Source organism: Schistocerca nitens, chromosome 3 (genome assembly GCF_023898315.1).
Source record: "Schistocerca nitens isolate TAMUIC-IGC-003100 chromosome 3, iqSchNite1.1, whole genome shotgun sequence".
Taxonomy (NCBI): Eukaryota; Metazoa; Arthropoda; class Insecta; order Orthoptera; family Acrididae; genus Schistocerca; species Schistocerca nitens.
Window position 1 is genome coordinate 272,869,271 of NC_064616.1, and position 24,755 is coordinate 272,894,025.

The 24,755-nt window shown below is 44.0% G+C and overlaps 1 non-coding gene and 1 pseudogene across 1 annotated transcript; both read left to right on the forward strand.

Annotated features, from left to right (window-relative positions):
• Window positions 1-6,647: 6,647 nt before the first annotated feature.
• LOC126250102 (5S ribosomal RNA) lies at window positions 6,648-6,765 on the forward strand (annotated as a pseudogene).
• Window positions 6,766-20,319: 13,554 nt separating this feature from the next.
• Window positions 20,320-20,392, forward strand: Trnaa-cgc (transfer RNA alanine (anticodon CGC)). The gene has a single exon. It is a non-coding gene; the product is annotated as a tRNA-Ala (tRNA).
• Window positions 20,393-24,755: the final 4,363 nt, after the last annotated feature.

Here is a 24,755-nt window from a genome sequence, read left to right on the forward strand (position 1 = left end):
CACACATCCATGCCCGAGGCAGGATTCGAACCTGCGTCCGCAGCGGTCGCGCGGTTCCAGACTGAAGCGCCTAGAACCACTCGGCCACCCCGGCCGGCCAACAACTCATGTCCCTCGCGCAATGAAATATCTGCTTAATGCAACCTTTCACGAACGTATTATCTTCGGAGAATTTTCAGATTCATGGCCTGCAAGATGACCTAATCTGAATCCATGACTTTTAGCTGCGGGGATATCTACAAGAAAGCGTTTACCAAAGGCACATTCCATCTATACCCCCACAGGAACTGCTGCGAGCCACTGCTGATCACTTATTTTACGAATGCAGCATCTCGTCGACTTCTTCGGTGCCCATATCGAACAAATTTTAGAAGCGACAGTTAATAACAAAATCAACATCATGCCTTATCACGTGTTTTACCTTTTCTGCCCACGTCCCGTTCCTAATCCAACACGTATGGAAACATTTACATTCGTCTTTCTTGCATTCACAGCGCCAGAGTTTCACCTGGTGGCCAAAACTGGAACTAATTTTTTCCAGAGTAAATTGGTTCTGCGCTAACGCAATAAAGTACCCATCAAATTTTTACTGCCATATGATAATTACGGCCCATGCTGGACCTCTGTGAGTAGCTGCACTTTAATTATAAACTCCCATAGGTATTATCTCAGATGGTTCAGATGGCTCTAAGCACTATGGGACTTAACATCTGAGGTCATCAGTCCCTTACACTTAGAACTACTTAAATCTAACTAACCTAAGGACAGCACACACATCCATGCGCGAGGCAGGATTCGAACCTGCGACCGTAGCAGCAGTGCGGTTCCGGACTGAAGCGCCTAGAACCTGCCACAGCGGCCGACCTGGGTACTAGTCTTTCAAACATGTTATACGCTACACAGCAATTAAAACAGACTTCCATCTACTGGTGTGCATCATTGTTTATCGTGTTGACACAGAACACGAAAGATGCGAGGACAATTGGGGAGACATCTGTCTGCACTCATGCAGACTGGCGAGAGCGGAGTTTAAGGGGAGGATCTGCGCGAGAGGCACGAAAAATGTGTGATGTTTAGAATTTTTTTTCATACAAGGATTATTTTTATTAAAATGTGGATCTTTCCACTTTATTATATACATATTTTTGTGTGAAAATAATTTTTTTTACTTCATAAAAAATTAAAAATGGCTGCTACAGCCCTTGTCGAAGTATGCACTTCGCTGCATATCCTGGTTTGTGCGAAGCGTTGTACACACTCGTGGCTATTTCTCAAACCCATACAACTAGATTATTCTTAAGTTAGAATAAATTTGGAGAGTCTTTACGATGGGGTTTTGAAAAAATCTCGAAAACAAAAAATTGGAAGTAGTTTGGAAAACATGGAGATTTCCTTGCATGTTTTTGTAAGTTTCTAATGTTTAAAACTAATATTTATGTTTCCAATTAAAAAAGCTCTACTAAAATCCCCTAAATTAAATTACCTTTCATTAAAAAAATTCAAATGAATCAGTAAATGTATCGAGCATATAGAGCGCTTCGAGAGCTGAAAAATGTTGTTTCGAGAAAAACGCATTTAAATTTTGGAGTAACAAAAAATGTTGTTTCGAAACTTAGGGTTAATCTGCGATCCCTTGACCAGATAGGCATCCGCGAAATGCATTCGCAATTGCGAATATGGACAGTCGTCAGCTATATAATAGAATGACGAGAACGAAAATTTTTCCTGGACCAGGAGTCGAACCCGGATTTCCTGCATATCGCGAACGGTCGCCTTACCATTTGACATCGGGCAAGCGACTTTCGTGTAAAATGTCTTGCCCGTACGTGAGTATACATAATGAATGTACGAGTACAGGTTGCAGGCAGATGGTTGACGACTTATGGAAATTTGAGTCTTGCCGTGAGTCCTATTCGGATAGCCAAATGCTAAGGCGAGCGCTCGCTGTAAGCGGGAAATGCGGGTTCGAATTCCGGTCCGGCACACACTGCGTTGTCTCATTCCATTATACAGATGATGGTTGTCCACATTCGCAATCGCTAATACATTTCGTGTATTTCATAATGGCTGTAGTCGCCGCGGTGCCTGCTTCTTTGGACATGCGGGTCCAAAGAAACATTGCGCCGTATTTAGGAATAACACAGGTACTGCAATATCGTATAGAGGCATCCTTCCTGTTCCTCAGATATGCCCTGGTTCTGAATCTGATGCTGTATTTTTTCAATCCGGGCTCTTTTAACAAATTGAGACATTCCTCGTTCCACAGCGGCTACGCGTTTCTGTCAGAGGACTCTGCGAAGTTTTTGCTGTTCGTCCCTATGACGATTCCAAACACGTTAATGGTCTTCGGAACAGATGGATAACCTTCGTTGAATATACCTGCAGCCATATTTGCAACTGTTTCAATAGTTTTTGCTCCAAAACGAAGATGTTTCGTTACCACTTTCCAAATGCGTTCAAGCTCTCGTTGTTATTTTGCGTATGGGCCTGGTTCTTCTGTTACGTAAATTAGACAGAAATTTGTATACTACTTGAATTATTTTCTCTAACTAATTGATTGAGCGTTTACAGCTGCCCACATTTCTGGTGGCGCAAGGCTACATTCGACACGATGTAACATTTAAAATACATTCACAATAAAAAATCTTCGTGCAGGCATAATCTATGCAGATTATATAAAAAAATCCATTTTTTTCATCAGTCTCGACCAAAACATCCCCTTAAGTCAACTACACCCTTTTCCGATGGTGCCGCGTGGGGTAGCCGCGTGGTCTAGGGGGGTCTTGTCACGGCCCGCGCGGCTGCCCCCGTCGGAGGTTCGAGTCCTCCCTCAGGCGTGGGTGTGTCTGTTGTCCTTAGCGTAAGTTAGTTAAAGTTAGATTAAGTAGTGCGTAAGCTTAGGGACCGATGACCTTAGCAGTTTGTTCCCATAAGACCTTACCACAAATTTCCAATTTTCCGATGGTACCCCAGATGTTTTAAACACGACTGGGGTCGGTTTACGTCCTCTCAAAGGGAACTCATTCAACTCTCCTGGTGCCTAAACCTGTGGCGAGGTTTTCAGCAACCATACAGGTGCGCGAGCACTTAATTTGAGGTGAGCTATATTTTAATCAAATGAAATGCGTGGGGACATGAAAGGAATGCTCCATTCCCCTTAAAATTAATTTGACTCTATTTATCTTGTAACACCCCACCCATCACTTATCTGGTTTTGGCGTGTGTTCACCCCAGCTAATTGACTAACAGATCAACAGAGAGTGCAAAACTGCCGCAATATCGGATAACGCAAAGAAAGTAATAAGGCCCTGTGACTCCTGATTGAACTGCGGTGGCAGTGTTGACATTAATTGATTCAGAATTGATCACTTTTAATTAAAAAGGGGTGCACATTGATGTTATATGCAGCTATTTGAACACCAGATGCAGATGTTGAACATAAAATTAATTAAGAAAGTGACTTGGGATTTCAACTAATTGATTGAAAACAGATGCAGTCAATTATTACAAATTTATTTTAACTCACGACCTTCAATCATCACATTACATGACTCTCCTACCAGGCAGTGGTAATAAATTGCGTTTGCGTGGAGTAAAGCTCGGTAACTCAAAAGTAATTCCTATCGACTGACCCAGGCGTAATGCGAAGTGCAAGAAGAATTCTACAGTACATGGCCCATGAAACCCTTGTGGAAACTTTGCCGACGTGATCCAACGGAGCGGGCGCAATATCACAGAATACAGCATGGCGGAGCGGCGTCGTTGTGTAGACGTCGGCCGACCACGTGGTGCTGCAAGGCTGCGCTCGTCTATTCACCCCTAGCTATCTTGCTCAGTACATAGCTGAACCAAAACTTTCTATCTCCAAGCTCAATCATTCCATTTGCTAAGTCCTAAACTGCAGAGATGCTCACTCTTTCTCAGGCAAGCTGAGTAAAGAACGCCACGTCTGCACTCTAGGCAAGCTGGGAATGGAAGATCTCTACTGAGACTTCTGACAGTCTGCTCTTCGCCTCGGTTTCCCCTCCAGCAAAATCACTTACGCCAATTGCAGCGTAAGTCACGTTAATTATGTGTCGCTTCACAGCGCCGACCAATGCCTCCTCTGGGAAGTGAACAAATTCCCACAAAATTTCCCTTCCTCTCAACTTCTTCTATTTAGCTCCCCCCAGGCCACCCATCAAGGTTAGCGTCTGCACAAACACCAAGTTTTCCGGAATTCTGACTCCCAGGAGAGTACTTAAAATTCCTTGGTCCTACGTTCCCATCGGAGTCCGGCGTATTTCATGCTGTCGCTCTTCACCTGATTTACTTCAGGCTCTGCGGACCGTGAATTCAGCGTGAAGTTGCTATAGTCACAAACACGCATATTTTGACCTCTGTTGACCGCTCCACCGTAGCTTTGCGCGGCTTTGTCGCATGTTTCACAGAAAACAGGACGACGGACATTTATCAACTGGCGTACAAGTTCTCCGTCTGTTTCCCGGTACACCAGCATAGAGTCGGGGTCAACCACCCACTCACTGTCACTCATCTTAAGGCGGCTGTAGGCCGCGCCGCGTTACCGCTTCCTCAGAGCTTGAGCTGCCCTAAGCTGCCTATTGTCGGTTCCCTTCGCCATTCCCCAGCCGGCCACAGTCAACTCCTAATGTTTCCCAGGGGTAAACTAGCGTCCAGTAAATCGACTCGTTTCCACAAAGTTTTCATGTCATGTGAATTACTTTAAAACCATCACTCGACATTAATTATTCCAATACGGCCATACTATACCCTCTACAAGATGCATTGTGCCTTGTCAGTCATTTTTTGTTCAGCCCTACTGTTCGCTCAATGTGAGTTAGGTGATCTTTAATGACTTCATGTAAGTTCTTGCCATCTCACAATCTGAACGTATCTACTTTACGTTTTCTTGATTAATGCATCAATACTCCTTACGCTTAGCCGAGTGGTGAACGTGGCTGACTGCTACGTGGGGCACCTGGATTCGATTCCCGGTACAGCCACGTTTTTTTTTTTTTTTTAATTTAATTGGTGGGACGAATGAAGTGGAGTGGCTCAAATGGCTCTGAGCGTTATGGTACTTAACTTCTGAGGTCATCAGTCCCCTAGAACTTAGAACTACTTAAACCTAACTAACCTAAGGACATCACACACATCCATTCTCGAGGCAGGATTCGAACCTGCAACCGTAGCGGTCGCGCGGTTCCAGACTGTAGCGCCAAGAACCACTCGGCCATGAAGCGGAGCGCACTAAGTCTTGTGAAGCCGACTGAGGAGCTACTTCTTTGAGAAGTAGAGGCTCCAGAGGGGAAACTGACAACGGCAGGGAGAACGGTGGGATAACTCCACCCCCCTCCGTGCCTCATGTAATGACGCCATCGGCGGAGGATGACACGGCCAGTCGGCGGGTGCTGTCGCGCCTGCCAGAGCCTGTGGACGGAGTTTATTTATGTTACGCCTGCAAGAGAGCGAGGAGAATGTTATTGCCTTTCTGATACACTCTTACGCGACCCCATTGTAGCCACGATCCGCATCGCAGAGAGTTTGGCGTCATTTTATACTGTTGGATCTACTACGCTGGGCTTTTATACACTGCTACCCAGTACAATTACAACGCCATGAAGACGGCGGTCGCAGGTTCGAATCCTGCCTCGTGCATGGATGTGTGTGGTGTCCTTAGGTTAGTTAGGTTTAAGTAGTTCTAAGTTCTAGGGGACTGATGACCTCAGAAGTTAAGTCCCATAGTGCTCAGAGCCATTTGAACCATTAATCTTGAAGTGCGAATTAAACAAAATTCTCCAGAAAGTGAACAAATAAACAATAGATCTCCAATAGCAAACACAGGTTATTTGCCTTGGCGCGCCTATAAACACATTAGAAAACTCACCCTACGAATATCTCACTCGAACTACTGCAGCATGTCCACTTCGGTCATATGCTTGATATTGACATTTAAGAGTTTAATAATCACATCCCACGAAAGCACTGGCACTGTGTAGTAGAATGCAGGATCCACCGACTGTCTTTCCACGAAAACACACCGTAATCAGTCCAAAATGTCTAGAAGTCAGTAAACACAGGTGTCCATATAATGACGACCGTACTCCTCTAAATTCAATTTAAATAAAATGTAAAGATACTTATTTAAAAAATGCAATGAATATGACAAATGTAACTGTCAAAAACCATATATATTCCTATGTCGTCTTCTACTACATTCCGGTAGATCATTAGTGCCTAAACTGCAGTGTAAACATCTCGATGTGTGAGGAACCTGCTGGTGTCCGTTTGGGCAATGATGATCTGCACTGCAGCCAGAAACAGCATCGCCGGCCAGAGTGGCCGAGCGGTTCTAGGCGCTACAGTCTGGAACCGCGTGACCGCTACGGTCGCAGGTTCGAATCCTGCCTGGGGCATGGATGTGTGTGATATCCTTAGGTTAGTTAGGTTTAAGTAGTTCTAAGTTCTAGGGGACTGATGACCTCAGCAGTTAAGTCCCATAGTGCTCAGAGCCATTTGAACCATTTAGAAACAGCACTGTCTTGCGCTGGTTGAGGAGCAATGAGTATGGATCCTAGATAAACAATGTATAACAGTTTTATTGGGAAGTGCATAAACTAAAATGCTCCTCTGTTGGAACAAAGTTAGGCAACGGCTTTGCCGCAGTGGATACACCGGTTCCCGTGAGATCACCGAAGTTAAGCGCTGTCGGGCGTGGTCGGCACTTGGATGGGTGACCATCCAGGCCGCCATGCGCCGTTGCCATTTTTCGGGGTGCACTCAGCCTCGTGATGCCAATTGAGGAGCTACTTGACCGAATAGTAGCGGCTTCGGTCAAGAATACCATCATAACGACCGGGAGAGCGGTGTGATAACCCCACGCCCCTCCTATCCGCATCCACCACTGGTGATGACACGGCGGTCGGATGGTCCCGGTAGGCCACTCGTGGCCTGAAGACGGAGTGCTTGGAACAAAGTTAACCACTACAATTTTGAGGTAGTTCGTCACTAGCATTGAATTTATAACTTGGGCTGAAGGCCGTAATGATGAAACAGTCAAAGTCAGATGTCACTCGGAAGTAGGACAAAATAACATAATGAAGGTCGTCGGCCGTTACCAAGTTCCTAGACGTATCCAACGCAGATGCCAAGTGGCAGTGACGGTGACGGCGGGCGCTGGGGGCTCCGTCGGTCGGTAGTCGCTTTTGCAGCATAGCGGTGTGCGTATCGAAGGTTCAAATCGCGGCGCTGATTGTGGAACTCCGGGTGCAGATGGCACCTGGCCAAGAGCTCGACGGAAGACGCTTCGGAGTGGCCTTGCGCCACCCTAAATACCCACGACGCGTAGAGATACCAGAGGAACTATATACGATCACATGGCCTGCAGAGGCAAACAGGTCGACAGGGCCACTTACCTCTAGCGGTGCTCACGCTGCCGCCTGCTGGCCTAAGCGGTGTGCATTATTGAGCTCTGTTACCTGCTGAAATAACCCCTTTGAAGTTAGGCCAGCTGGCATACCATTGCTGTGAGAAGGATCGCCGGTTCGTGGGCCGTACACAGTATTCCTCCCTGTCCCCTCCCCCCCGTCCCCACACACCCTCGAAGAACGACGGGTGTAGTACATCTAGTTATTGGGGAACCTGTTGCTTCTTCGTTAGTCGCCTCTGGAACATGTGACCAGGATGGGCTGAGATCGATGTCCATTGGACTTGGTGTGTGAACTAGGGACAGGCTGCCCCTGTCAGAGGCTGGTGGGTGTGGACTCAGTGGCTGCAGAAGTGGAGCTTAGTTAACCAAGGTTCCGGCAGTAGGACGTCTGACTCTTGAACAAAAGACCGTTACAATCCGGTTCTAGCAAGCTCCGCTGCTTTCCGTGGGCGCACCTGGTTGATATGCTTGCGGCAAATTGAGCCGTTGTGTAGTGATAATTCCACCATGTCCTGTTCCAATAAATGGGTTACTACTGCTGGGGCCAATCGGCGGCGTTTTTTGGAGAATACAGACGCCTAGACGTCGTCTTTGACGGAATAACGGGGTGTCGAGACGGTGGAAGATCTCGTAGGGTGGAAGATGTAGAGCTGATTGAGTTTTTCGGTCGAGCTGACACTGTCCTGAGGGGCAGAACAATAAGATGACAAAAACAGAATGATGACTTCATCTAAATCATGATAGGTTGTAATTTTGCTAATTATGACTGTAACGTACGACAAAAGTATTCTGATAATCCACTGGATGCGCTATAAAAAGGTGCAGTTTGCTATAGGTCAATGCCATTGGAAGAACAGAAGAAGGTAATTGAAAGTGTAGGCTTCCGCAGCCATTGTTACGGTCAATAAAAATTGTCTGGGTATGTGACCACATTGTCAATGTACAAAATTGTGTAAGGTTTGAGCCAAAGTTCCAAATGGTCTCCCTGAGGTGGGTCATTTGCAACGGTTGCCAAGATGTCAGAGAATTTTACACATTGACAGTGTGGTTACATACAAAGAAAAGTTTTTGTTTTGAAAAGAGGTTTCTGGAAGTGCTTCTAGAGAGAAGATGATCTGTGCCAGAGCCAAGATAGTCTGTCTTCAGGACGATGAAGACATCCGAGAAACATTGCGGAATCTGGTTCTCACATTATTTACAGTAAGCCAAGCATAGCCAAGGAAAATGCCTACAAAGTCTAAATGGGATCACGATCTGGGCGCTGAAAGATCTGGTCACGATAAGTATCTGTGAGCAGCTGCAGCCTGTTTGTTGTGGCAAGTTTCACATGCCACCAAGATGTTGGTAGCATCTGCATCGATCCCTCACCAATACACATTCTGAAGGGACACCCTCTTCGTGAGCACAACTCCCAATTGGTCCTGATATAGGAGAGACAGGATCCGTTGCTGCAAGGTGGATGGGATCACGACACAGGTGCGATCATTTTCTCCACGCAACAAAACGAATCCGTTGATGGTGGAGAAGTCTTGGCATTTGTGCCAGAATGCATCGTATTCTGGATGAGCCAACTGTTTCCGATCTGTCGGCTACTTAGGTAGAGTAGTTCCCGGATAACTGGGCCCTGTGAAGAATGACGCGCGATTGTTTTGCATACAAGGGAAGGGTGTCCGCAGTTGCTTTCGCTTCAGTGTCCATCTGATCTCATATGAGTAGCTAGACAAAATCAATGCCCATCTCTAGAGGCGATGTACTAATTTGGTAAGAATATTGAAGTACGCCTTGTGAAACTTCGGCCCTACTAATAACCGTGGAATTTATTGAGTGTGAACACAGTGCCCAATGCCTCCTTTTCTATTTGGCAGTAGTTGCATTGCACCTGTCAGAGTTTCAGATATGAAAACTATAGGACCTTAGATATCATCTATTTCGTGAGATAATGTCATGCCCAAGCCATAATCAGAAGTTTTTGATGGACTGTAGGCCATAACGCATGTCAGACGTAGCGGGGCTTGCTTGAGATCTCCGAAGACTTTATCGTAGACGGAAATCGAATTCTACCTCACATTTTTGCGTAACAACTAATGGTGATGTTCCACTTTGCCACGGCATCTGTGACGAACTTCGGGTAGTAATTAAAATGGCCAAGCAGATACTACAGTTGCTTAATATCCCTTGGGACTGGAAGTTGCTGGACAGCTTGAACAAATTGTGGTATTGGTCGCCAACTCATGGGTTTTTTTACCAGTGCGGTCCAGATAGGTCACCGTGCCAGGCACATCCCGCTTCAGCTGTTCCAAGTACCGTTGAAAAATTGCTGGGGCTCTGACAATGCCAACAGGAATGTCAACGACTAAAAAAAAAATGGAAATGAGCGAGCGTATGGCATAGTTGGCCGGGAGGCCCCAGTGGGGGAAGTTCGACCACCAAGTGCAAGTCATATTTCATTAGACGCCACATTGGGTGACTTGCACGCCGCTGATGAGGATGAAATAAGGATGAGGACAACACAACACCCAGTCCACGTGCGGAAAAAAATCTCCAACCCCGTCGGGAATCGAACCTGGGCCCACATGTATGGGAGGCAAGCACTTTACCACCCAGCTAAGCAGGCGGACATCAGTGAGTAAAATTTTCCATGATGGCTCGTCCAGAGGGAGCTGAAGGAAAGAATCCCACAAATCAGTTTGGCGAAAACCTTGCCTCCTGCAAGTCTTGCCATAATGTCATTCACTTTTGGAATTGAGTAGGCGTCAGTGACTGAATTACGTTGATTGTGGCCTTGAAATGACCACATATCCGAAGTGACCCATTCGGTTTCTCCGCAGTAACGATATGGGTTGCCCACTGACTGCTGGTAACTGCACTGAGAATGCCTTCCTCCTGAGGGCGCTGGAGTTCTAAACGCAGCTTGCAAAAGGAACAATCCGAGCTTTGAAGAAGCGGTGTGTAGCTGTTCTAATGACATGAGCCTCAAAATCAATCACGCCGGTCGTAGGCTATAAGTAAGTCTCTGACGTGGCGTCCTTGAGTTTGAGGAGGTAGATACGAAGCTCGTCATTTGGTAAATGAACAAGAATCATGTCTCTGGTAAGGAAAGTTGGGTAAGGCTGTTTACATTGAATGTTAGTACACAAGAACCGACAGTCATGGGATAAACCCTACAATTCGGCTATCCACTCCGTGTAAGGTTTTCCAGCAAGCTTGTGGCAACTAAACAACTTATGAAAGGGCACTGTAACGTGCACTTGCAAATCAAAATGTTCTAGTAAATAAGACTTCAAGCAATCGTACAAGAGGGCACGGGGCTCCACTTCAAGACTGAGTTGCTGTAGCAAATGGCAACGTCTAGGCCTGCACCGGCCAGGAAGAACGCGCGGTCCTAGGTGTCACCTGTGATTCCATGGGCCAGGAGGTGTTGTTCCAGTCTGGACGTGTAGTTCGCCCAGGCCCTATCTTCCGGTCAAACAGCCGGAACGGTGGCGACGCTCCTCTGAATCCGTTTACCAATGAGTCGAAGTGGGACAGCCGGGTGGATAGCTCCGTGTAGGATCTGGTGATTTCGTCAACGATTGCATGACCTGTTGCATACAGTTATCTCTTTAATTGCAGACCATGAACTGTGAGGAGGATGTTGCAGGAGGAGATAATGACGATTAGTCAGTTTTATCCACAAGCAAATTACACAACACCGAAAGTAAAAAATGAAAATTCTGGTCTGTTGATGCTACGTGAAACATACTATTTAGATCAGTGGTCGTCAAACTGCGACCCTCGGATCGCACGCGACCTAAATCGAGCTTTCCTGCGGTCCGCAGCTCTCAGCTGTGTTTTACAACAATATGTTTCTATTGAGTAACAGTAGAGTCCAAAAACGTCAAATAATGTTAAGAGCTTCTTAATAGTGTATTCTTCCTGCTCAGCAACAAACATAACTACTCGCAGAGACAGTAATATTTTGAAATGTGCTTAATTTTAATTGCCGTTAGTGATTTCGGCCTTGAGCTAACTGAAGTTTGCCCTCTTACGACGGCGGAAGCGTGGTATGTAGCGCGATCGCTGCGGGATTAATAGAACTGAGAGGGGGAATGTTTTATTGTTTGTCTTCCAGTGCTGACAACCGACGAGTGTGCGTGGCTAGCGCCGATCAACTGCTATAGTTCAAACATGGTTCAAATGTCTCTGAGCACTATGCGACTTTACATCTGAGGTCATCAGTCCCCTAGAACTTAGAACTACTTAAACCTAACTTCATTACACACATGCATGCCCGAGGCAGGATTCGAACGTGCGACCGTAGCAGTCACGCGGTTCCGGACTGAAGCGCCTAGAACCGCTCGGCCATCGCGGCCGGTTAGAAAGCACTGAGTCTCAGTTCGTTATAGGCACTAAAACTGGATAAGCTGGACATAAGTTCAGACGACATTTTTGCGAAGGACCGTTAACGGTCTTCGGAAAGGATAGGCTACGGAATAGCCAGAATAGCCAGAAATGTACTTTTATATCATTTTATATTTTGTTAACGAGTCAAGTACTGAAGCCATGCGAGCTCAAATCATATACTGTCAACTGCAGTTACTGCAAAGCAGACCAAATGGAAAGGAAGGATGGTTAAGGTCTGGCGTCCCGACGACAAACTCGTCGGAGATGGAGTACAAGCTCGTGTAGCGCAAGGGTGCGATGGGCTGCATGTAGCGCAAGGGTGCGATGGGCTGCATGCATCCTGAATAAACCATACTAGCATTTCCCTTGATCGATTCAGGAAAGTCACGGAAAATCTCAATCCACGTGAGCGGACGGGGATGTGAACCCTGAACGTTCTAGCTCAAACACTGCTGTTACAGGGTGACAATTATTGAACACTTTCATTTGGATGGATTCGTCAACGAGCAAAAGTGGCACATTTGGAGGACTGAGAATCCTCATTTCGCGATCGTTAAGTCTTTCACCCTCAACGGATTATTGTGTGATGTGCAATCGGTGCGATATTTCTTGATGGCTCGGTGACTTATCCAAAGCGATCCTGATTTCAACAATATGTGGTTCATGAAAGACGGAGCTGTCTGCAGCTCGTGGGCTAGTGGCTAGCATTGCTGCTTCTGGATCACGGGGTCCCGGCTTCGATTCCCGGCCGCGTTGGGGATTTTCTCTGCCCAGGGACTCGGTGTTTGTGCTTTCCTTATCATTTCATTACTATCCTCATTATTCGTGACAGTGAATAGATTGGACAGTGTACAAAATTGAACTGTGAAAAAATTGGGAGTTTGTACGGGCGCTGATGACCGCGCAGTTGAGCGCCCCAGAAGCCAAACGTCATCATCATCATCATCAAGACGGAGCTCGACCCCATCGAAGCAGGAGAGTGTTTGATATCCTGGAGGAGCACTTTGGGAACCGCATTCTGGCTCTGGATATCCAGAGGCCACTGGCATGGGCCTCGATTGACTACCATGCGAGTCCTTTTTGTGGGGATATATTAAAGACAAGGTGTACAGCAATGACTCCAAAACCATTTCTGAGCTGAAAACAGCCATCCAGGAGGTCATCGACAGCATCGATGTTCCGACACTTCAGCGGGTCACGCAGACTTTTGCTATTCGTCTGCGCCACATCACCGCCAATGATGGTAGGAGTATCGAACATGTTATAACCTAAATCTGAATATCTGTAGTAACTTTTACACGTTGAATAAAGTGTGTACACGCCGGATTTTGTAACTAATTTTTCACATAGTTCAATGATTGTCACCCTGTAGTTAGTTTTACCTATTAATGTCAGACACTGATAATATTCTATGTCGATGGCGACATATAGCATTTAAACATTAGGATTCTAGATTGCATTCTTCTTTCGTGTTATTCCTGGTTCGTGGGGATGCACAGAGGGCCTGTTCCAGGTCCAAGCGACACATGTGGCAGCTTGGGGCCGGCAAGCTGAGAGGGGTGCCAGTGGGAATTTCATTTGACACAAATGATGCAGTCATTTAGACTACAAGATTTCGCTTATCTGTTTTGCCTCTGTGACATCGCCAAAAGTTTGACGATCTTCATGTGAAACTTCCTGGCAGATTAAAACTGTGTGCCCGACCGAGACTCGAACTCGGGACCTTTGCCTTTCGCGGGCAAGTGCTCTACCAACTGAGCTACCGAAGCACGACTCACGGCCGGTACTCACAGCTTTACTTCTGCCAGTACCTCGTCTCCTACCTTCCAAACTTTCCGCAATATCCTTTCTTTCAGGAGTGCTAGTTCTGCAAGGTTCGCAGGAGAGCTTCTGTAAAGTTTGGAAGGTGGGAGACGAGGTACTGGCAGAAGTAAAGCTGTGAGTAACGGGCGTGAGTCGTGCTTCGGTAGCTCAGTTGGTAGAGCACTTGCCCGCGAAATGCAAAGGTCCCGAGTTCGAGTCTCGGTCGGGCACACAGTTTTAATCTGCCAGGAAGTTTCATATCAGCGCACACTCCGCTACAGAGTGAAAATCTCATTCTGGATCTTCATGTGGTTGTTGGTCTTATGTACTGTAAATGAACTATAACAATTGCTCCAGTATTAAACTGGTGTTCCCTTGACATCTCAGAACATGTCCTATCAAGCTATTCCTTCTTTTAATTACGTTATGCAACAAATTTCTTTTCTTTCCAATTCTCTTCAGTACTGGCAGAAGTAAAGCTGTGAGTAACGGGCGTGAGTCACCATCTAAACTTCACCTTCTATTCTCTCCTTGTTTCAACTGATGATAGTTTACGTTTCCCTTCAGTAGAAGATTACACTACAGACAAATGGCTTCAGTAAATATGTCCTAACACTTAAATTTGTATTTGATAGTAACAAATTGCTATTCTTGTGAAACGCCTTTCTTGACGTGGCCAGCCTGTTTTATGTCCTCTCTGTTTCGGCCATCATAAGTTATCTTCTTGTCCAACTATCAAAACTCATCCTCTACTTTCAGTGTCTCATTTCCTAATCTAATACTGTCGGCACCCCATGATTTAACTCGACCAGGACGCGGTGGACGAGCGGCTCTAGGCACTTCAGTCCGGAACCGCGCGACTGTTACGGTCGCAGGTTCGAATCCTGCCTCGGACATGGACGTGTGTGATGTCCTTAGGTTAGTTAGGTTGAAGTAGTTCTAAGTTCTAGGGGACTGATGACCTCAAATGTTAAGTCCCATACTGCTAAGAGCCATTTGAACCAATTCGACTGCATTCCATTACCCTTGTTTTGTTTTTGTTGCTGTTCATCTTATATCCTCCATTCAAGACACTATCCATTCTATTCAAAAGCTCTTCCAAATTCTTTGCTGTCTCCGACAGAATTACAATGTCGTCGGCACCATCAATTTTTTTTTTAGTTTTTGTCCCTAAACTCTAATTCCTTCTCCAGTCAATTGGTACGCGCATGGTATGCAGGGCCTGTGGCCGATGTATATGTGTTAAGTGATAACCCATATAAATTAGTTTGTTATGCGCTCCTAATAAATAATCTATAGCAAGGGAAGTATCAGCTGGCCATTGGCCACCATGTACTGATCGTTAAAAGCAGTGCTTAATTTCTAAAATTTTAGATGCCGTAATGCACGTCTTCAATCATACGACCCCCTCAGTCAGCTATAAAAACCACTAGTTTAGATCTTTGAAAACTTGTGATAAAACTTCGCTGAGAAATATACAGGGTGATCAAAAAGTCAGTATAAGTTTGAAAACTTAATAAATCACGGAAAAATGTGGATAGAGAGGTACAAATTGACACATGCTTGGAATGACATGGAGTTTTATTAGAACCAAAAAAATACAAAAGTTCAAAAATGTCCGACAGATGGCGCTTCATCTGATCAGAATAGCAATAATTAGCATAACAAAGTAAGACAAAGCAAAGATGATGTTCATTACAGGAAATGCTCAATACGTCAACCATCATTCCTCAACAATAGCTGTAGTCGAGGAATAATGTTGTGAACGGCACTGTAAAGCATGTCCGGAGTTATGGTGAGGCATTGGCGTCGGATGTTGTCTTTCAGCATTCCTAGAGATGTCGGTCGATCACGATACACTTGCGACTTCAGGTAACCCCAAAGCCAATAATCGCACGGACCTGGGAGGCCAAGCATGATGAAAGTGGCGGCTGAGCACACGGTCTTCACCAAACGACGCGCGCAAGAGATCTTTCACGCGTCTAGCAATATGGGGTGGAGCGCCATCCTGCACAAACATCGTACGTTCCAGCAGGTGTTTATCAGCCAGGCTGGGGATGATGCGATTCTGTAAAATATCGGCGTACCTCCCACCCGTCACGGTAGCAGTTACTGACGTTTTGCTGTCCAGCGCCATCTGTCGGACATTTCGTGAACTTTTTTTTTTTTGTTCTAATAAAACCCCATGTTATTCCAAGCATGTGTGTCAATTTTTACCTCCTATCTACATTATTCTGTGGTTTATTGCGTTTTCAAATTTATACTGACTTTCTGATCACCCTGTATTTAAAAAATGTTCTGAAATATAGGCTTTTAAAACCTAATTTCTTAGAATCGAAACAATAAAATCACGCGATTTAATACAAACAATAGGTACTACCGTCTGTCCCCACAGCAGTACCACTTTGCTCCCTAGTTTTACTGATGTTACTGGCAGTATAAACAGAAGAAAGTAGACGCGAAGGTTACGTACGTCGTATACTGACGACAACTTCAGAACGAAGCTCAGCTTATCTTGTCTATAGTGTACACAGCCACACACACACACAAACACACACACATACACAGTACCTTGTCCCACGCCCCTACGCATCGCATCACATTGGCTGCCCGACATCGGCGCCCGCTGAACTTTTTCGGCAGCGGGTGGGGGCAAGACTCTAAAATTGTCATTTATTATTATATCACAGAGAAATTATGATTATGCACTCAATATTTGTTATAGCTAGGTTATCTTGGCCTGCCAGTGTGGCCGAGCTGTTCTAGGCGCTTCAGTCTGGAACCGCGTCGACCGCTACGGCCGCAGGTTCGAATCCTGCCTCGGGCATGGGTGTGTGTGATGTCCTTAGGTTAGTTAGGTTTAAGTAGTTCTAAGTTCCAGGGGACTGATGACCTCAGATGTTAAGCCCCAAAGTGCTCAGAGCTATTTGAACCATTAGGTTATCTTGAACTTGAAACATAAGCGTGATTTCACTATTACCTTCAAAGTAAAACTTTTTGTATTATTAAAATTACTATGGATGTGACACATTTTTGAAATTGATGATCTAAAATGAGATCCTTTTACGATTAAGTCTGATATAAATCCAACATAATGATCGACAAGTTAGGAAGTAAAGCAGCAAATTATTTACAAAAGACATTTTTAGTCATATTGCAATAATGTCAAAATGATACTGAATGTGAAAATTCTTAAGTAGGAAAAAATTAGAAATGAGAGTACTGTTAGTTGTAAACAAAAAATAACCAATCATGAAGAGCATTTGATTAATCTTCCTCGAAAGTGAAAACGAATAGCACAAATTTTAAAAATACTTTTTGACTGTTATAACTGTTTAAAAATACAAGCATTCACATTCACAAAAAGTGCAATTTCAGTGGTACCAAATGACAGCTTACAAATAATAAAATAGTCAATTGTTTTCCTAGTGAGAACTGATGAAGAAAAGACTAACCATGAAGAATCAAATGTGATATGAAGCTATACAGATTTTAATATTACACCTGATCAAATGAAAATGAGTTTAAAAATGCTGGTAAGTCGCAAAAGTAATGGAGATCTAGATGGTATTGAATCTTTTATTGTGTTCATGACGCGATGACCTGGTGACAATAATAAAAAGAAAGGCAAATAATGGTGTCATACAATACAGTCTAACCAAAGAAATGAGATTACGCAAATCTCAAATGAAATTCATTGTACACAATTTTGAAGAAGTAAATACATACTATCTAAGATCATTAAATGCAGTGATAAGGGCACTGAATAATGTCAGTACAAGGGACAAGCAAAAGCTGTGCTGTTCTGTACAATAAGTAGACCTGGTCAGTAGATGAATACAGTTACAGGGCCCAGGCACGGGTATGGGTTTTGTTTGGGGCAACATTTAAAGGAGAACGCACATAAGCTTAAAAACATTGAAGGTGACATGTCCATTTTGCATTTTGATAATGAAAGTATAGTACTGGACATTTCAGAAGAAATTGAGATATAGGCGAGTTGTCAGGTAGACCTAGAACTATTAATAAATGATGAGGTCTCAAGCAATCATAGGTGGTTCACTGATTTTTCAATGATCGACTTGTGTGTAGGAAATAAGAGTCCCCATCCGGCTACTCTTTCGTTTAACTTTCTCTTTGTTTTATGGAGTTCTCAATGACCCCGCGTAATTTTACTAGTGCACTGGTTTTCATAAGTCATACTTCAAACGTAAAGATTCCATGTTACAGTATGTTTGTTTTACGAAACCTGCATTATTTAATTGTGTTTTACTGTTGACGTGCAGGTAAAATCGCATTCATTATCTTAATTAACTTTGTTTTATTGAAAAATAATTATTTTGATTAACTTTGTATCGAATGTGATGCCATCTACTGAAATTATGAACAGATCATACCGAATGTGGTTCGATGAGACGTTGTTGTGAGAAAAATGTCTTGTACTATTTTAGTAATGGTGATTGAGCTTTTATTGTTTTGTATTAATATTTTGATTTTACACATCATCAGAAGTGGTGCCGTCTAACGATACAAGCTTACGTTATAGCTCCTTTAGCGATGCCTTGACGCTGTAACTATAATCAGATACTGGTTAGAGGTTAGATCTATTTCTTGTACACGACAGCACATGTTTTGCTTGACCTTTGTACAGACATTAATCAACGTCCTCGTCAATGCATGAAATGATCTTAGATGTCCTTCAAAATTATTTACAATTAATTTCATTTTAGATTTATATAATATTCATTTGGTTAAGCTGTCTTCTATGATATTACTTGCATTTCTTTTCATTATTTGTCATCAGGTCATCTGATGAGCGCAATAAAGGATTTGATACCATATGGATCTGTATTACTTAGGAGACTCCCGAGCATTTTTAAATTAACTTTCATATTTACTGTTATTATGGTCACACACATCTAGCAGGACTTCAGGTCCGATTTACAACACCCGGTCCTCTTTGAAGGTAAGGCTGTTCCTCAAATTTGTTAATGACTATGTTAGTAAAATCAGGTTTGTGAGTCAGTTTTTTCTGGGAACACTTACCATGTACAACTCACAAATCTGTTTTCACTCTTTGTACGAATAGAGATCAGGAACAGTTTTATTCTTCGCAGAGTACTGCAGGATCTTTCAGCTTTGCGTGTAGTTGCAGGCAAAACAAGAGCAATTAGTAGAGCCTTTCTCATGGCAATAAAAAAACTCTGTATATTTATCGATAACACAAGGATGGATAGATTTATTTATGTTTGTGCTCTCATCGACGAAAAAATTATACCGTAATGTTGCTACAGTTAAGAAGTTACGTTATAACATTTTTCAGCCGTTTGGCTCAGGAACCACTTATATTCGACGCGCTGTTGACTATCAGGTACACATACCACAGCATACTAAATTTCTTGTGGGCATTTTCGATAAGAGAAATAGTGGCAGCGATGTAAGGCACATCCTGATATCAGACACGTGCAGAAAATTGCAGAGCGAATCTTGCCAGTATTGTGATTTGGGAAAACGTGTAAAATATAACTTACAATGTTGGTAGCCACCTCCTTCACCGGAAACCGAATCAAGAGTATCGAATATGTGTGACGGAAGAGGATGTTTTTACAAAAGACGAAGAACTACTGGAGAACTCTCCAGAGAGGGTAAAGCAGACTGCTCTGCCCCTTCCCGTGCTAGAGGTATACATCCTTCTTCCTCAATATTGAATTACTTAGAAATGAGGTCACCTGACAACTTGTGACGAATTGTTTACCATTTAAACCGTCAGTCGCTGACTCCGATCAGGCCATGCCAGCCCTAAAAAATTCGAAAGATCGTTGTTTTCGGCTTTAGCTTTCCTTAAGTCCACATTTCGAGTCTGAATGTCCGGACCTGGGGGAAGCGTTCCCTTGTTGTTAGGTAAACACAATACACTAAATTAACTAACTAAGCTTCCTGACGTGGGCTACAATTCATTCTAACGCTATGAAATGGCGTAACATGCTCTCGGTTGTCTCCTCACGATGAAGACGAAAATGCTGCTGTGAAATCGGCCATTAAGGCACAGCGCAGTGTACACGGTTTTACCATACTTGGCGTTTTGTGAAACCAAACATTGATCCAGAAAGCGCTGCGTTTAGCTATCGTTGACTGCGTTAAAAAGGCTGCCTCGTAAACTAACTTGACAACAATAATTCGAAAAAGCTTTTTCCCGCCTTCGTTAGATCAGCTGTACAGCAGCGTGCTCATTATTATGGAAAGGAGAACGACTCACAAACAAATGAAGCCCGCGCTCCATAGTCGAGTGTCTGGTGTTACACTTTCTAAAGAGAAGATGGCAACTGCAGTCGTATCGTCTCACTGCGATCAGGCACATAATGCTACAACTGGCTAAACGAGAGGTTTCACGGAATCGCGGCAATTCACTTCTAGAAGTGTATGAGAGTTCTTTAATGAATAAAAACTCTGTACTCCAGATCGGGATGGGGGGGGGGGGAGGGGGTGGGGACATGAGCCCCTCTTGTAATATTTTAAATTTCCGCGGGGCGGACGAAAACTGATTCAGGCCGCACGCGGCCCTCAGGCAGGAATTTTTCGACCGTTGATTTACAGCCTTTAACAATGGCCATGAGCAAGAAAAGTACGGTACGTTTCAATTGTCGAAAACGAAACAGCGAATTTCTCATAAACTATCACTAACGTTGGTTATTTTTCAGCCACCGGGCGAGGTGGCGCAGTGGTTAGCACACTGGACTCGCATTCGGGAGGACGACGGTTCAATCCCGTCTCCGGCCATCCTGATTTAGGTTTTCCGTGATTTCCCTAAATCGTTTCAGGCAAATGCCGGGATGGTTCCTTTGAAAGGGCACGACCGATTTCCTTCCCTAACCCGAGCTTGCGCTCCGTCTCTAATGACCTCGTTGTCGACGGGACGTTAAACACTAACCACCACCACCACCATATTTTTCAGCTAAAAAGGAAGTATTTTGTAATGACCCGATACTCTATTTGATCTGTGTGAAGGAAATGCGCTATATATGTCCACCGTAAACCGTGTATACTTTGACCACCGTGGTTCCTCTGACTACACATAAATCAAAATTTTACAGTTCTCTGCTGACTCTCAGTTTGGTGTTTAGTATATACTGTTTGGTGGTAAAGTTCCATCAATATACGCTAAATGGCGCCATATGGTGCCGATTTTGTTGAGTAAAAGTTGGCGAATCTGTTGCGACTTATAACTGTATACGAAAAAGTGTGTTAAAATCTGGTTGTGCAAAATCCACCGATAACATGTACCTGAAAAGCCATCATTGTTTACAGCTACTGTACATCATTTACACTGATCAGCCAGAACATTATGACCACCTACGTAATAGCCTGTACGTCCAAGTTTGTCACGAATAACAGCCGCGACGCGTCGTGGCATGGAAGAAATGAGGCTTGGTGGGTCACTGGAGGGAGCTGGCACCACATCTGCACACACACAAAACACCTAATTATCGTAAATACGGGGAGGAGGCGGGGGGGGGGGGGGGCATGGACAATGAGCGCTGACGCCACGTTCAATCACATGCCAGATGTATTGGATCATGTTCAGATCTGGCGGTCTGGGGGGCCAGCACATCAATTGGAACTCGCCACTATGTTCCTCGAACCACTTCATCACACTCCTGGCCCTGTGAAATGGCGCATCATCTTGCTGATAAATACCACTGCCGTCGGGAAATATGATCGTCATGAATGGGTGTACGTGGCCTGTAACCAGTGTACGATACTCCTTGGCTGTCACACTGCCTCATACGAGCTCCACTGGACCCATGTATGTCCACGGGAATGTTCCCCAGAGCATAATGTAATGGAGCAGCCGCCAGCTTTGTCTCGATCCCGCGGTGCAGATGTCAAGGTTCTGTTCCTCTTTAAGTCGAAGGATTCGCGGCCTCCCATCGGCATGATGAAGCAGGTATCGGGATTTATCAGACCATTCAACGCTCTACAATTGCGCCAACGTCCAGTGCCTATGGTCACATGTCCATTTCAATAGTCGTTGCCGATGTCGTGGTGTGAACGTTGGCACGTGCATGGGTCGTTTGTTGCAGAGGCCTGTCTTTAGGAATGTTCGGTGCACCGTGTGTTCAGACACACTTGTATTCTGCCCAGGATTAAAGTCTGATGTTAGATCGGCCACAATTCGCCGCCTGTCCTGTCTTACCAGTCTGCCCAGCCTATGACGTGCGACAACTCTAATGAGGGGAGGCCGCCCAAAGCCACGACTTCTGGTCGTGGCGTTGAAGACATTCACCACAGCACTCCTTGAACGCCCGAAAAGTCGTGCAGTTTTAGAAATGCTCGTGCCGAGCCTCTGGCCCATCACAATCTGCCCTCGGTCAAACTCCGATAGATCGCGCACCATTCTTCTACACACGGTCAGCATGCTCACTGATACTACATGCTCCATGTGTGTGTCTGCCTAGCAGTCGTTCCTCGCCAGGACGGGTTCATATCGATGTATGTCGGTTGCCGTAATGTTCTGGCTGATCAGTGTATATTATTCGATTAATTCTCAGAACGGACCACAGATTGGTGTTTTGTTCAAATGTGTAAGTTCGCTAGTATATTAAGATATTTGAGGTCATGTGCATGACTTTTCTTTTTTGGGGTTACTTTGACCATTGGTCTTTGTTACCCCAACATTACAGATACACAGTATTTTAACAGTGTTGATGCCAATGACAATGTGGAACTAAAGTTATACAAAAATTAACCATCAGCATATAGAATAATGCCCATTTGTAACGGTTAATGTGCCTACAACTAAGAAAAGCAAATGTCAGTCATATATTGCTTAAATTGCAAGCTATTACGGTTCAGGCGCGATTCAGGTATAACGTAGTGTTAGATATCTACAGAAAGAAGAACTGAAATTTGTTGGTCACGCGTTCCAGATATTGACTCAATAAATGAAGAATGGATAGCCCAAGTTCTAACTGCACTGAATATTTTGAAACACGGATTTACGTTTAAGATGGATGAAATTTGAGGCATTATTATGAACTAAGTTTGGAACTATGTGTGTGGTACTCCATCCTTGTATCTTTCATTATATTTATAATTTTGATGATGGATCATACTGTTTAATTTACGTCCTATGCTACGTTTTTCCCTTTATGAGACTTGGTAAAGCACTGAAGAATATTGTAGATCGGTGTATTTACTTCTGAGTGGTCGTAGTTTTATTGCGTGTTTGAAATATTGACCACAAATGGAATGCTAGTTGACAGTTGTAGTGGAAGTATAGGTCGGTCAATGTATCCCCAAATCCACGCTAACTTTGATCACTTACAATTTTTTAGGTTACTTCCTCTGCAGTTTAGAAAAATGTATTGTACTAATTAGTATGAAATACTTTCACGTAAGTCCCTATGTTCACTAACATAAATATCACAGAAGTTGAAAAACAGTCATGATAATCACATTTGAATCTGAAAATCGGTCACTGTTTACCCGTTTTACGGTACTTAAAAAGTCGTATAATATTCAGCATATCACACTGACACGTAACTTACACTACTGCCCAACACGCCTTCTTCTTTCAAAAGGCGAAGCCTTACCTCTGCATCTACAGCTTCCTCTGTGCAGCACTACTCTTCACCTCCATGTATGAATAACATCTCAACTCCCTGTTCATATTTTTTTAAATGGGGTGTTCTCGGTCGTCCCCTCGTTCCCGTTCCTCCGATATTGCCATCGGAAACGTTTTGTAGCAGAATGTCGTGTCTGATTAAGTGCCAAACAAGTTTTGATTTACGTTGGCCCATAACTTTCACTAGTTATTTTTCTCACCTATTTGCTGTAGTCAAGAAGAATATAATAATTACAATCCCAAAGAAGGCAGGTGTTGGCAGATGTGAAAATTACCGAACTATCAGTTTAATAAGTCACAGCTGCAAAATACTAACGCGAATTCTTTACAGACGAATGGGAAAACTGGTAGAAGCCAACCTCGGAGAAGATCAGTATGGATTCCGTAGAAATGTTGGAACACGTGAGGCAATACTGACCTTACGACTTATCTTAGAAGAAAGATTAAGGAAAGGCAGACCTACGTTTCTAGCATTTGTAGACTTAGAGAAAGCTTTTGACAATGTTGACTGGAATACTCTCTTTCAAATTCTAAAGGTGGCAGGGGTAAAATACAGGGAGCGAAAGGCTATTTACAATTTGTACAGAAACCAGATGGCAGTTATAAGAGTCGAGGGGTATGAAAGGGAAGCAGTGGTTGGGAAGGGAGTGAGACAGGGTTGCAGTCTCTCCCCGATGTCATTCAATGTGTATCTTGAGCAAGCAGTAAAAGAACCAAAAGAAAAGCCGGCCGAAGTGGCCGTGCGGTTAAAGGCGCTGCAGTCTGGAACCGCAGGACCGCTACGGTCGCAGGTTCGAATCCTGCCTCGGGCATGGATGTTTGTGATGTCCTTAGGTTAGTTAGGTTTAACTAGTTCTAAGTTCTAGGGGACTAATGACCTCAGCAGTTGAGTCCCATAGTGCTCAGAGCCATTTTTGAACCAAAAGAAAAATTCGGAGTAGGTATTAAAATCCATGGAGAAGAAATAAAAACTTTGAGGTTCGCCGATGACATTGTAATTCTGTCAGAGACAGCAAAGGACTTGGAAGAGCAGTTTAACGGAATGGACAGTGTCTTGAAAGGAGGATATAAGATGAACATCAACAAAAGCAAAACGAGAATAATGGAATGTAGTCGAATTAAGTCGTGTGATACTGAGGGAATTAGATTAGGAAATGAGACACTTAAAGTAGTAAAGGAGTTTTGATATATGGGGAGCAAAATAACTGATGATGGTCGAAGTAGAGAGGATGTAAAATGTAGACTGGCAATGGCAAGGAAAGCGTTTCTGAAGAAGAGAAATTCGTTAACATCGAGTATTGATATAAGTGTCAGGAAGTCGTTTCTGAAAGTATTTGTATGGAGTGTAGCCATTTATGGAAATGAAACATGGACGATAAATAGTTTGGACAGGAAGAGAATAGAGGCTTTCGAAATGTGGTGCTACAGAAGAATGCTGAGGATTAGATGGGTAGATCACATAACTAATGAGGAGGTATTGAATAGAATTGGGGAAAAGAGGAGTTTGTGGCACAA